This window comes from Protopterus annectens, chromosome 11.part0 (assembly GCF_019279795.1).
Source record: "Protopterus annectens isolate FY-2018-M chromosome 11.part0, PAN1.0, whole genome shotgun sequence".
Taxonomy (NCBI): Eukaryota; Metazoa; Chordata; order Ceratodontiformes; family Protopteridae; genus Protopterus; species Protopterus annectens.
Genome location: NC_056745.1, coordinates 398298354 through 398313184, shown reverse-complemented (window position 1 = coordinate 398313184; position 14831 = coordinate 398298354). Strand labels below are relative to the sequence as shown.

At 46.3% G+C, this 14831-nt stretch overlaps 1 long non-coding RNA gene across 1 annotated transcript in view; it reads left to right on the top strand.

Moving 5' to 3' along the window:
* Positions 1-246: 246 nt before the first annotated feature.
* Positions 247-14831, top strand: part of LOC122814825 — a 305740-nt gene continuing 291155 nt past the window's right edge. Inside the window, exon 1 of the long non-coding RNA XR_006366900.1 lies at positions 247-297. This is a non-coding gene — a long non-coding RNA (uncharacterized LOC122814825). The remainder of the gene's footprint in view (positions 298-14831) is intronic.

The window sequence follows — 14831 nt, the reverse complement described above, 5'->3', positions numbered from 1 at the left end:
TTGTATTTATATGAATTCATAACAATCCACCTTTCCAACAGTGTAATTTGATGTGTACACATGTGCAATTTGTAGAAATGGCAATACTGATCTACTTGGCTTTTTTTTTCACCTTACAGGAAAGGTAACTTGCTCTAAAAATCTTATTTACACCGTTTTAAATGCAAGTTGGCTTAGATGTAGTAAATGAGTTTATTGTGGTGATATTTTCACCTTGAGACTTACATATATATTTTTTTTTTTTAGTTTGTAGAGGGCCCTTTTGAAAAGTACTTGGAGCGTTTAAGAGATCCAAAGGTAACCCTTTGTGCAATGTGCTAAATTCGAAAATATTGCAAATAGTCGCCAATTTGGGGAAAATGGAGCATGTTTGTTTGATGCAGCATCTTATTGACTTAAAGTAAATGTGGAAGTATAGATTTTTTTTCCGTAAGAATTCCATGTGAATGCAAAAGTGACAAAATATAGGCATAAAAGTTTTTATTTTTAGACTACTGGTATGGGGGAGCAAAATCTGTATTTGCAAACTTGTCATACAAAACTTAAAGGGTTTTTATTTTGTATGCATTGCAATTGCATTATCACTGCAGTGCTAACTGTAGTTGCAAGAGTTATTTGGAATTCTTTCCAAGATTAAATTAACATTGGGCTTCCACTGGTTTGTGAAACTGCTTCCCCCAGCGAAATGTGTCCGGTAAACAGTGCTAGAGTAAAGACGGAAATGGTGAAGTTGAGCTTTTTTCAGAGATTTGCTTTTTATTTAATTCAGTTACAAAACTGAATGTAAATGCATCAGTGTGGCCCTAGATGTTACTATTTTACACTGCACTTTTCAAGGAATCGCTGTTTAGTTTATGCAGTGGTTGATTAAGCTGTATATCTTTGTACAATCGGAAGCCTTGTGCATGTTGCAGTTTTTTTTCAAAATAGCATGCACAGTGTGTGCTATTGGAAATTGCTACTAATATAGTGTTTTCAGGCAAAGCCAAAGAGAGATGGTAATAGCTTGTATGATGCATGCCTTTCAACTGTTCTGAATATTTTAGATTGTCCATGACAAAGTTTTCACTTCTCTATGTAATACTTTAACTCTGTGTCTCTACCATTTGTACATCAGTCTCTGATCTACTCCCAGAACTGTTTTCATTCCACTTTGTCATCCTCCAGATAGTTTCAGGAGTAAGCCTTTTTTTTCTCTTTAAAACTGCAGTGCAATAGTTTTATATTGAATAACTTTTTTAATTAAAAACTGTTGCATAAAATTGTACAAAGTTTGTCAGAACTGTGTGCACATGGAATGTGGGACATTTTTCTACAGAATGTTTAACTGTGGCTTGTCATAAAGTTTTCAACTCTTTAGTTCTTTTATCCATTAGTATGGATTTCTTCAGTGATAGGAATTCCTCCATTATGGGTGCTACATTAGTGTTCATCTTTTAGTTTTATACTTTTTTCTGGCGGCTTCGTAAACCTCAAAACCGGATAGAGCATGGTTCATTTCCAAGGTGTTCGTTCACATATTACATGGACAAAACCAAGAACATTACGGAAACAGACCAGCCGTTTTGTGGACTTTGCTAGCAGCAAAAATGGTGTGTGTAAGCAAGCAAACAATTTCCACATTGATTTCTATTAAGTTTTTGTAATGGGCACAGTGGTAAACCCCCAAGTATATTTGAGCACATTCTCCCTGGGCTACTATAGTTTTTCTAAGAGGAGTTGCAATAGTAAAGAACAAGGCATCAGAGGCACTCTACCAATTTCTGGAAAATGACCCTGTAGATAGCAGGATAACTTGAAGGTTGCAAGTTAGACTGAATGATAGTTGCACCTTTTGTAAGGAAGCAGTCACCAGTTGACAGGACATCAAAGGCAGGAGGAGTAGCTTCTGACTGTGGAAAACCTTACAGAAGTTGTACTGATCCAGACACTGTTTTTGATGAAAGAGGAGCCCACCTTAGGAGTAAGAGTAGCACAAAGGAGAATGAAGTCTGGGGAAAGCAGCAGGCTCAGATGAGCCTATAGCATATATTCAGATGTTGGGTGAGATGGGGAGAAATGGCTCTCTACAGTACTTGGCAGTACGGAGAGAGGCATCTTCCAGATGACTACTTGGCAGTACAGAGAGAGGCATATTCAAGATGGCTGGAGGATAAGCACGTTTGTGTCAGTATAGAAGAACAAAGTGGTTATCTGCAGCTGTGGTTAGTAGAGGTATCAAACTCCATGAAAGTTAAGGGGAGCTTGGTTAACATTTTCACATAGTAAGAAGCAAGATGGGAGATCAACAGTTTGGATTCAGATCCCTGTGCAGCACAGCAGATATTTACAGTAAGACAGTGTAGAAGCCAAATATGAGTGATCAAGTAAGCATTCCTAGACTTGGAGAAAGCAAATGACAAAAGTCCCAAGGAAGCTGATTGGCACAGTCTTGTACATGGCCTTAATTCTACCAAGGTTTCCAAAACTTCAAATCACAAGGACCCAGTGACCCTAGTAATGAACAGTGTTTTGTGTTTGAGGGGTTCCCAGTGGGAGTGGGTGTGCATCAAGATTCAGCTCTGAGCCCACTGCGGTTAATGCTGGTGATTGGGATATATTAAACCGGTTGGAAGGTACAAGATCATCAGATGTTCTTAGTGTTTCACTGTTGCAGTCATCACCTGTGGGTTATACCTGCTGTGGTAACCCTCGGTCGGCCTGAATACCAGAGTCAATGTTTGTGTGCCGGCTGCTGTCACCTGTAGTCTGATGTCAGGTCATCAGTACTGTAAAGCAAGGCAGCAGACATCATTACATCTATCTTTTTTGCTGTGGAGCCCATAGCAGAAGCAGTTTGCATGAGTGCCATTCGGTCGCTACCAGAAGTCCAATTTCAGCAGAAAGTCTAAAGCCAAGTACCCCAGTGAGGACCATTTTTTGTTGCACTAACTGATGTCTGGAAAAGTTAACCATTGTCTCGCCTGTGGAAAGCGGATCCCACACAGACTTGCATTCTTACTGCATCCTTTGTTTAGGCCAAGACCACGATGTCCCTCGTTTCCAGTTCTGTGCCCTCTCTAATGCGAGAACCATTCGCTGAAGAGCTGTTTTTGTAGACAGTTATTTTCATGTTCAGTCTTCGAATTCCAATATGGCATCAGCCAACAACCTGCAGACATCCTGAAAAAACTTGAGACAGGCCACACAAGGTTAAGCCTACCGACCTATGCTACCACTAAGAAAGTAGTCAGTTCTCCAGAATTCAGTGAGGTACTTTTGCAGCTCCTGATGCCAGACTCTTTCTACGCAGGTCTCTGCTGAGACCCTTTCGGAGTCTGGTATGCTACAGAAATCCACTTAGTCTTCCAAGCCTTTGGCTGTCTCTGCCTTGGTTGAGTCTGGAGCTGCGATGCAGGCACCGGTTTCCAAGGAGACTATTTGCATTACCGATTTTAGACAAAAAAACAACTCTTCCGACTACTGTTTCTGAGACTAACTTATTCTTTCAGGCCTCAGTCAGGCCACTCCTAGGAAACCTGCTTTTTAGCCAACATCTTGCTATTGCTCCCCCACCCCAAGCTGAAATGCCTAAATTGGCAGAGGATCTCAACTCCCTTATCCGAGGTACTAAAGCCCCTACTCCAAAAAGGAAAAAGTTTCCTATTCCAGAAATTTTAACAGACCAAGAGTCTGCAGAATCTGAATATTCTGCCTTTAAAGAGGAACAGCCCTTAACTGTTTGATTCAGATGCAGAAGAGTCCATCCCTTCTACCTCCCCTCCAGAGGACCTCTCCTTCATGGAGACCCTCCACTCCCTCAGGGAAAATTTCCAATGGGAATCTCAGGATTACCCACAGTAAAGAGAAACAACTTAGTTTCTGGACCTGTCCCAGCACAAACCCCTGGCCATCCCACCTATTCTAGAAGTGGTGTATGATTTCCTTGAGTCCAGTTTAGCCCCTGATGCCCTGCCTCCTGCTCCAGCTGAACCGGTACTACGGAGTACCGGATTCTCACACATACCTGTACAGGAACCCTGCTGCAGACCTTGAGGTTATTGCACAGGGACCCAAAGGCACTAAGACTAGTTCTGCCAAGAATTCTCTTCCTTCTGACAAAGGCTCCAGAGCTCTGGACAGATGGGGTAAGAAAGTACACAACTCTGCAATCTTAGCTGTCAGATCACTCAATTTGTCAGTTCCATATGTTAAAATAACACCCTTTGTAACAAATAAAGCAAAAGATTGCTACCTCTCTGGATGGTACCAACTCAAAAGAGCTGTCAGAAGTACTGTACTCTGCTGGTCAAGCACTCATAACAATGTGGATGACTCCCTAGAAGCCTCTAGCAGGGCAGCAGTGACAGGATTGGTGATTAGAAGACATGCATGACTGAGGGAATAACTCCCTAATTGTATAAAGTCTAAACTTATTGATGCTCCACAGATAAGGAGTGCCCGTTTGGGGGGGAAAAAGCAGAAGAGGCGCTTAAAGATGGAAGACTAAGCAAAATCTATGCAAACTGTAAATTTCTTTCAAGTTCAGCAGCCCATATTCAGCAGCAGCTTCCCCCTCTAAGCACCCTGCCTTCTTTGCGCACAGCAGAATGAGCCAAAGTAAGCCCCACAAACAGGATATCCAGGCCCCTATCCCAGGGCCAACAAAGAAGCAAAACATTGGGCCACTTCTGCCTCTAAGGCAGGGAGATGTTCATAGTGTTTCACTGTCATTACATTTGGGTAATCTGGCAGGTTGCCCTCAGTCTGCCTGATTAACAAAGTCTTGGGTCCTGCGTCAGTTGCTGTCTCTTCCATGACGTCGGGTCGTCAGGGGTATCAAACATGCAGCCAATGCCATTACATCAGTCTGTTTTGCTGCACGGTGCCTGAAGTAGAAGCAGTTTGCAAGTGCCGGTCGGCAGATTCCTGAATGTTTCATTTGAGTTTCAGAACTGAAGTCTTCAACTAAAAGCCAAGTACCCCGTTGGGGAAACATTTTTTTCTTGCTCCTTACCGATGTCAGTAAAAGTTAATAATTGTATTACTTCTGTGAAGCAAGCACCTCATAAGGACTTTCTTTTGTACTGTATTCCTTGCCTAGGCCCTGACCATTACGTACCTTGCTGTCTGTTTTGTGCTTTATTTAATCAGTGCACTATCCGTCGGCACATTTTTGCTTCAAGATATTTCGGTTCTCAGTTTAATTATCCAGAAATGACATCTGTTAGCCATCAGACTACCGGAATACCAAAAAAAACGCAAAGATAAGACAGGCTGTTGAGGTCCAAAACTGCCGACGATGCTTCTAAGCCAGTCGCCAGTACTCGGCGAGGTGCTTTTGCAGCCCTTGATACCCGCTAGTTCTGATTCGCAGGCCTCTACTGAGACCCATTCGGAGTTTGGTATGCAGTGAGGTACTTCACATATGGACCCCGCGGATGTCTCTACCTTGGATGGGTCTGGAGCCGCTGAGCAGGCACCGGCTTCTGAGGGTGTATTCAGGCCTACAGACTTGCATATTAAACAGACTCCAACTTCAGTGCTAAGGCCTAAATCTCATTCTATGTCTTAAAAAAACAACACCCAGGCCACATGTTCAGGCCCCTATGCCTAAAGAACAAATCATCAAAATGGCTGAAGATTTAATTACTCTAATCAGGGGTAGTTAACCCCCCCCCCCCCCCACTCCAAGAGGCCTAGAATTGAATTTGACTATGAATCTTCTGTAGAGGACTTGTTTCTTCTGACTCTTCTAATGATCTGGATTTGTCCATACCTACTTATGAGGACTCTCATGCAGAAGATTCCATCCAGTCTGCTGCTCCTCCAGAGGATTTTTCTTTTGGAGAAACTTTGCATACCTTAAGGGAACACTTTCACTGGGAGAGTCGGGATTTCTCAATCTAAAAAGAGACTTTGGGATTTCCTTCTTCCTCAGCATAGGCCTTTGGCTATACCTCCTGTTGTAGACATTGTTGAGGTTTTCTCAGAATCCAGTATGACTCTGGGTTCCCTGCATCCTAGTAAGCCAGACAGGTATTACAACGTTCCTGACTCCCACAAATTCCTTTTTAAAAACCCTACTGCTGACCCTGAAAACATTTCTTAGGGTCCCAAGGGCATTAAGGCTTCTGCTAAAAATCCTACCCCTTCTGATGGATTCCAGGGCGCTGGATAGATGGGGTAAGAAGGTTTACACGTCTGCAACCTTGGCAATCGGGGCGTTAAACTGTCAATTTCATATGCTTAAATATATCAACAGCATGTCATTGGCTTACAAAATGATGTTGATTTCTGACTCTCTGGAAAATAGAGTTGCAGGAGTTATTGCATTCAGCTGAACAAGTTGGAAAACATACTTTGCAATGTGGTTTTGATTTCTTGGAGCTCTTACAGGGCTGCTGTAGGTGGATCTGTGATGAGGCATGCTTGGCTCAAGGAGCAAAATCTGCCTGACCATGTTAAAGCAAAATTGTTAGATGCTCCTTTACAACAGGACAGTCTCTTTGGTAATAAGGCAGAAGACGTTTTGAAAAGATGGAAGATTAAGCTAAATCTATGCAAATTGTAAAAGATATCCTACAAGTGCAGCCACCCAGGTTCAGTAGGCACTGGCCTACTAAGAACTGGTCATTTCCAGCTGCTCAGGTCAAACCCAAACATTCCAAAGGCTCCAGGTTTCTGTCACAAGGAACTTGCAGAGCAAAGCAATGGGGTGCCTCCACCTCCAAATCTGGAAGTAACAAGGCACCTTCCTAGAGTAAACAGTCTCAATGACTTTCCACTGCAATCACCAAGCACTATCTTTTGGCCACCCCTTTTTGGGGAAAACTGGCACTTCATGCACAAAACTGGCAACTGATTACCCAGGACAAGTGGGTTTTAAATGTAGTATCCCAGGGATGCAGTTTACATTTCCATACGTTGCCAATCTCAAACAGATGGCCAGATTTGCCTCCAAATCAGTGGGTGGAGGCCCAGAAACAAGTTATGTCCCTCATGAATATGGGGGCTATTCAACCAGTACCAGACTAGGAAAAGGGACTAGGTTTTTATTCAAGACTTTTCCTGGTACCCAGAAAAGACCAATCATGGTGTCCAATTCTGGACTTGTCCATTCTAAGTACATTTCTGGATATTCCAAAATTCAAGATGCTGACTCTACAACAGTTATTACCTATGCTAGGCAAAGATGCCTGGCTGGTAATTCTAGACTTAAGGGGCTTACCTGCATATCCCAATCAGGGAATCTTGCAGAAGATACCTCCGCTTCAAAGCAGGCAATTTGCATTGCCAGTTCTCTGCACTGCCCTTTGGCTTATCTACTGCACTCAGGGTCTTCACAAAGTGCCTGGCACCAGTAATTGCATTTTGCAGGCAAATATTCAAATTTATCCATACCTGGACAATTGTCTAATTCAGGCAGAAAACAAGGACACACTTCTAAAACATATGGCATTTGTAAAAAGACTTCTAACTTGTCTAGGGTACACCATAAACTAACTTGTCTAGGGTACACCATAAACGAAAAGAAATCACAACTGGTACCCCCTCAAATAATTACATTCCTGGGTGCAAGCTTGAATACAACTGCCCAGATGACTTACCCTACGCCAGGAAAAACAAATTCAATTGATGACTTGCTTCCAAACAGGTGGCCACAAAAACTCAGCTGTTTGCAAGACAAATTCTGCAGGCCTTGGGGTTCATGGCCTCCTGCATTCTAATAATTCCATATGCAAGACCGCATATGAGGAAACTTCAATGGTACCTAAAAATGTTATGGAGTCAACATTGTCACAGCCTGGAAACAATGATTCCTATCATTCATTGCCTGCAGCTAGAGTTCCTATGGTGGGCAGAGGCCTGCCACCAAAACAAGGGACAGTCATTCATTCCACCCCATGCTGCCCAAACCCTGACTATGGATGCATCAGGTTATGCTTAGGTGGCACATCTGGCAGGGAGATGCATTCAGAGCCAATGGATCCCAAATCAAATGCACCTGCATATCAATCAGAAAGAGATGCTAGCTGTACAGAATGTTCTGACAGCCTTCAAGGACTACCTTCATCCAGGACAACTACTGATAAACAACACCACAGTCATGCAGTACATAAACAAGCAGGGGGGGGGGGTGGCCATTCCATACCTCCTTTGCAGACTAGCCATGGCATTGTGGAACACTGCCTTGACTTGCTCAATTCCTGCCAGGAAAGCAAAATACTCTGGCAGACTAAGCAGAAATCTTATGGACCTACATGAATGGAAACTGGATCCACAAATCTTCAGCATGTTGACACGCAAATGGGGCAGCCCAGACATAGTTTTGGGGTGAGGCAGAAAGATCTATCAGTTGGACAAATTCTGCACAAGAATTCCTCACAAAAAGCTTTTAAAGTGGATGCTGTATCCTTCAGCTGGAAAAACTCATCGGTCTAAGCCTTTCCCCCTCTGCCTCTGCTCTCCAAGGTCTTACTAAAAGTCTGGAAAAAACATAGATTGCTCCAGACTGGCGCCTCCAACATTGGTACCCGCTCCTATGCAATGTCTCACCTTCCTCTGACACCTTATCTACTGTCTCAGCAGAACTTTCAAATTCTGCACACACTGCTCCAAACTCTGAATCTTGCAGCATGGCTAATCCCACTAATTTCATCAGTTACATCTCTCAGCAGACCTGTGATGGATGTCATTTTGGGGGCTAGAAGGCCTAGTACTAGAAAATCTTATGCTGACAAATGGAAATGATTCTGTGCCTGGAACCAAGCACAAGGAATAAGCACAGCAATGCCCAATATTCCTCAGATTCTGCAATATTTAATTGAGATGCTTCACAAGGGCCTATCTTTTTTTTCCATAAAAAATCCATGCCTCTTGCCATTTCAGCTCATTACAACACAGAGCCTCCCCTCTGTTCTCATCCTCTGCTAAAGCAGTACATCAGAGGGGCCAAAAATTTAACACCTCCCAGGAGAGCACCAACTCCTGCATGGGACCTCAATTTTTTTTTTTTTTTGGAAAAACTCACTCCATCTCCTTTTGAGCCAGCTGCTACTGCAGACCTAAAGTTTCTCTTGGAAAACAGCTTTTTTTTTAGCAGTCACTTCAGCTTGAAGGATTTCAGAACTACAGGCTCTCATGGCAGTGGAACTTTTTAATGTTAAGTTGTCTATCTCACCTTCATTCTTGCTGGATTGGTTTGGAACCGATCCTCTGCTCCGACTCTGCCTTCTACTAAAGCTCGAGAGCTATTTACCGGCTCGAGGCTTCCCCATATCCCACAATGCGAGGCGACTGATACCCAGATCTCATTTGCTGCTTCAACTACGAGGTTGCAATTTTACCGGCTCCAGGTCGTATAAATCTTTTCTTGTATTTTTACTGTCAATATTTTTATTTTTTGATAATCTTCCCTCTTGGTTTAGAATGTGTACTCCTCGAGATCCCACTTGAACTATTTTTTTTTGTTGTTTCAGAGTCCCCCCCCCCCCACACACACACACACACACCATTTAGGGTAGTGTTGGGCCTTATTAGCTACTTTTACTTAGTCTTAGTTTGTTGTTGTATTTTATATATATATATATATATATATATATATATATATATATATAATGTATTTTATTTATATATATATATATATATATATATATGTATATATATATATATATATATTTGTTAGTAATAGTTGTGTGGTTATAGTTGTTATTACTGTTAGTTTTACCTAGTGCGTGTGTGTGTGTGTGCCTTGTTTTTAAGCACTAGATCTGAAGTAGTTACTTCATTTGATCTGCAACCTGTGGGTGTCTGATCCGACCTCTGATCCGATCCAGCAGCTTTCCAAGATTTGAGCTCCTAGCTCCTCCCCCCTACCCATAATCCCCTACTACCAATCACATTACCTCAGATCGTTTTTTGCCGCGGCTGAAGATGCTTCCTTGTGAAGAGCTCCTGGCTGGGTGAGATCATTGATGGTTTTTAAACCAACTTTTCATTCAAAGTTGTCGTTGTTTGTGTGTTCCCTTTTTCTGCTTCTTGTGCTAGTTTTTGGTCCCTTTTCTGTTAAATTTATTACTAGTTTTATCTTCACTCCCCTCCCCCTCCTAGTGTTTGGGTGTGTGTGTGAATGATGTCAGAAGGGCCTAAGGCCATTTTTTTCTAAATGTACTGAGTGTGGCCACAAGCTTTCTCCAGCTGATGGCCACACTCAGTGTGTTTTGTGCCTGGCGGCAGCCCATTTGTCAGAGGCCTGCCAAATCTGCGCGGCCTTTAACCCCTGGGCACTTTGGGATAGGAAGAACAAGCTGATCCTGGCAGGAAAGCTCCCCCAGGAGTCGGCTTCTTCCTCTCCCGCTCGGGCTCCAGCTGCTTCGGCAGCTTCGGCGCCGTCTATCCCCTTAGCTCTACCTGGGACTCAACCTCCCTCATCAGGTTTGAGCTCTGGGGAAACTAGTGCCTCTTCCCTTAGAAGAGGCACAATGATAAGGATGGACATAAGTCCCACAAAAGGCGGGCCGAATCTCAGCCTTCGGCTCCGCCAGCAAAACTACTTAAATCTCCCTCGAGGGTCTCCGGATCCCCCTCCTCTCGGTGCTGTTCCCCCTGTTTTTCGCTGGAGGAGGAGGAGGATGGGTCTCCCTCGAGATTTTAGAGGCGGCCGGCCCTCCCGGCCCACCTCTACTACTTTATCTAGGTCGACCCGAAGCATCTCCGAAGTGGATATGGATCGGATGATGCGTCTGTTCTTACAGACCCAAATGCAGATGGGGATGCTCTTGCCTCCCCCCCCCGTCTGGGGGGGAGTGCAGCCCCCATATTTGCCCCGATCACTCTTTCTGACTCGTTTTCGGGTCTCTGAGTCATCGGATCCAGGCCCTTTCGGACCCGGGGAATCGGCGCCGATAGCGGTGGTCTCTTCGCCGACTATACCTTCAAGCTTGTCTGACCCGAGCTCTCTGGGCCGAGGGCTGAGCGTCGGATCTGAGGGAGTTGCTGTGTATTCGGCGCTGTTAGCGTCTGAGCACACCTCTGCCCCGGCACAGACTGCATCGGCTCTGACCCCGATCCCTTCCTCGGATCCGAGGAGATTGCTCTCAGAGGCTGGCGAGTGGCTCTCCTTCGGCTTTTGAGGTAGTGGAGAGGGTACTGTCGATGTCCTCCAGATCCCCGACCCGGGCTTCGGATCCACCCGTACCCCCACTGTATGAGGGTCTGTCTTCCATCATCCGTCCATCTGGACAGCCTGCCCAAGCCCTCCATCTAGTTCCCGTGGAGGAACAACCCGTGGACGAGCCCTCTTCGGACAGTCCCACCGAGGAGGTCACTTGGAAACATCGGTGCAAAAGGAGGCATCTGGACTCCCCCGTGTCCATTACCACAGACACGGACTTAGATGATACGGAGGGTTCCCCAAGGTCACCCCCTGAAGATATCTCCTTTGGAGACATCATGGAAATGTTGCGTATCAGAGGGGGGGTGGTCAGCCCAAAAGCCCTCCCTTGATGAGTCCGTGTTCCTGGAGGCCTTTGAGGCAGGCCCATCTACCTCCTGGGTGTCCTCTCCGGCCGACCCCCTGGTGAACTTAATTACCACCAGGACTTGGAAGGAGCCTGATACCGTGGAGCCAATCCCTAGGCACCCCGATAAAGTCCTCAGCCCACCCACAGATAGACCGTCTTGGGCCAAAGGAACCCCCGTTGATGCTATGTTGGTGGCGGCGGCCACCAAGAAAGAACTTGCGCAGGAGAGTTCTTCGGTTCACCCGCCGGATAAGGAATCTCGAGCGCTTGACCGGATTGGGAAGCGGATGTTTGCTTCAGCGACCTTTTCTATAACGGCGCTGAACTATATGGCACATACCATTAGGCTACAGCGAGACTTGATTAAAGAATATGCTGCAGCCCCCCCCAGAGTCCATGTCAGTCCCAGACAAAAAGGGTTTTGAGACTCGAATGGCCACTCTAAAATCCATCTCCAAAACATCTATGTGGCTTCTCTCCCATGCAATGGAGGGAGCCGCTAGAGCTAGCGGAGCCGGGGTAGTCTTGCGACATCTCTCCTGGCTCCGTCTGTGCGACTTCACGGACCCCTTCAAGGCGTTCTTCGCGAACACCCCTTTTGACTGTTCTGCCTTGTTTGGCAAAACTGTTCGACACGCTGGTCCAAAGCGAAAAGGATGGGAAGACGCTGTCTGCCGTCGGAATCCGCTTCTCTAATCCCCAAAGGTCCTTCTCCAGGAATCAGAGGGGACAAAAGAAGCTGTGATTCCGTAAGTCTCAGCAATCCCATCCTGCTGCGGACCACTCGTCCTCTAGAGGCAGAGGAGGACAAGGTGGACGCTGGCCCAGAGGCAGAGGGAGGCCACGTAATTTCGGGTCTAGAGAACCTTTCTCTGACAGACCCGCGCAGCAGCCCTGAGGGCTTGCCCGACTGTCCCTCTCTGGAGGTAGTCGGGGGGGGGGGGATTGTCGGAGCACCTGTCAAACTGGGAGTCCCTTACAACAGATCGATGGGTGCTCCGGGTCCTATCCAGATGTTACTACATTCCATTCATAAACCTTCCCCCCAAACCCACACGTCTCCCCGATGTCCCACCCAATCAGAGGGAGGCAGTGGCTTTGGAGATTTCAAAGCTGCTAAGAAAGAGCCATCCAGCCCGTCCCCCCAGACCAGTCCGGATTGGGTTATTACTCCAGGTTCTTTTTGGTGCCAAAGAAAACGGGGGACCTCAGACCCATCTTAGACCTTTCTGCCCTGAACCTGTTCATACCCAAGGAAAAGTTCCGGATGGTCACTCTCCAATCAATTCTCCCCCTGCTGCAGGAGAGACTGGATGTGCTCGCTAGACCTAAAGGATGCTTATTACCACATATTAATGGGCAGACTATCCATGAGGTTCCTCCGCTTCCGGCTCGGAGCCAGTCATTATCAATTCAGGGTTCTTCCATTCGGCCTCACCTCAGCCCCCAGAGTGTTCACCAAGGTCATGGCAGTGGTTGCAGCCCACCTGAGACTCCAGGGCATTCAGGTCTTCCCTTACCTAGACTGCTGGCTCCTCACTGCGACCAACAGGCATCAGCTCTGTGTGGCGAGCGATTATGCTGTCTCTAGCCCACAACCTAGGCATCTCAGTGAACGAGCAGAAATCCTGCCTGTGCCCCACTCAAGCCCTAGAATTCATAGGGGCCAGGTTAGATGCACGAATCTCCAAAGTTGTTCTAACGTCAGTCAGGCTGAACAGCTTGTTTCAGGTGTTGGCCCTTCTTCGGAGCCCTGCTCCTCCAGCGGAGTTGGTCCTGAGGGCACTGGGGTCTGTGTCAGCAGCAATCGGTCTCTCTCTTCATGCCCGTCTGCGAATGCGCACATTACAATGGACCCTTCAAGTCCAATGGTCCCTGTCGATCCACCCATTATGCATGCCAATACCCCTAAGCAGGGTGTGCAGGGACTCCCTTCTGTGGTGGTTACAGGCACAGGAACTCAGAGAAGGGAGACCCTTTGTGATTCCCCTGGCCAAAGCCATGTTGACCACGGACGCTTCTTGCCTCGGGTGGGGGGGGGGCATTGTTCAGGCAGATCCATTCAAGGCATGTGGACTTCCCTAGAGACCGCATTGCATATCAGCGTCCTAGAGATGAGGGCGGTGCTTTTGGCATTGCAAGCTCTCCACGACCTTCTTCCCATAGGGACTATTGCAATCCAGACGGACAACATGTCAGTAGTTTGGTATATAAACGAACAAGGAGGGACCAGATCTTATCCCCTGTGTCGAGAAGCCATGAGAGTGTGGGAATGGGCGATTTCCACCAACCGCTTTCTGATAGCAACGCACATTCCGGGATGGTCCAACATATTAGCGGACAAGCTAAGTCGAGTGTTCCTCACTCCATACGAGTGGTCTCTGAATCCATCTGTTGTGAAGCAGATCTTCCACAAATGGGGTCAGCCTCGCTGCGACCTTTTTGCTTCTCCTTTAAGCACAAAATGCAGCGAGTACTTTGCGATAGTTCCCCCCAGAGGGGAGACCGCCAGAGACGCTCTAGTCCATGCTTGGCCTCCCGGACTCCTTTATGCTTATTCCCCCCTCCCACTTATGATGAAATTCATCCAGAAAGCCTGTCTGTTGGGGAGCAGAGTTATCCTCATAGCCCCATTCTGGCCTCGACAGATCTGGTTCCCCTTTCTGCGGTCTCAGTGTGGCTTCCCCATGGATTCTGGATCCCAGTCCAGACCTAATCTCGCACCCAGCGAGATGCCATACCCCAAACCGGGTCAATCTCAAACTTGCTGCTTGGTTGATCCAGTTCCATTAATGGCTAGGACTCCCGGTATCTCATCCCCCATTAAGGCCATTCTGGTGGCGGCTCATAAACCATTTACCAGGAAACTTTACAACAGCAAATGGAAACGTTTTTCCATCTGGGCCAAAGATAGAGAATTGGACCCATTTACTGTCCCTACTCCGACTATTCTGGACTTCCTTTCCCTGCTTTTTAGACAGGGAGCAAGTGCCTCCACAGTCAAAGTGCAGTTGGCGGCCATCTCCCATTTTCACGTGGGGGACGGCATAGGCTCCTTAGCATCTACAAAGTTGTGCAAAACCTTCTTAAGAGGCGTTTTTCTTTTGAAACCACCTGTCAAGACTGTGGTTCCCCGTGGGATCTCACTCTGGTCGTACAAGCCTTAACGAGACCACCTTTCAAGCCTGCGGCCTCGGTTCCGTTGAAGTTCTTGTCTTGGAAAACGGCTTTCTTAGTGGCTATTACTTCAGCCAAGAGAGTTTCAGAATTACAAGCTCTGTGCATCAAACCTCCGTACCTTATTTTTCACAAAGATAGTGTGTCCCT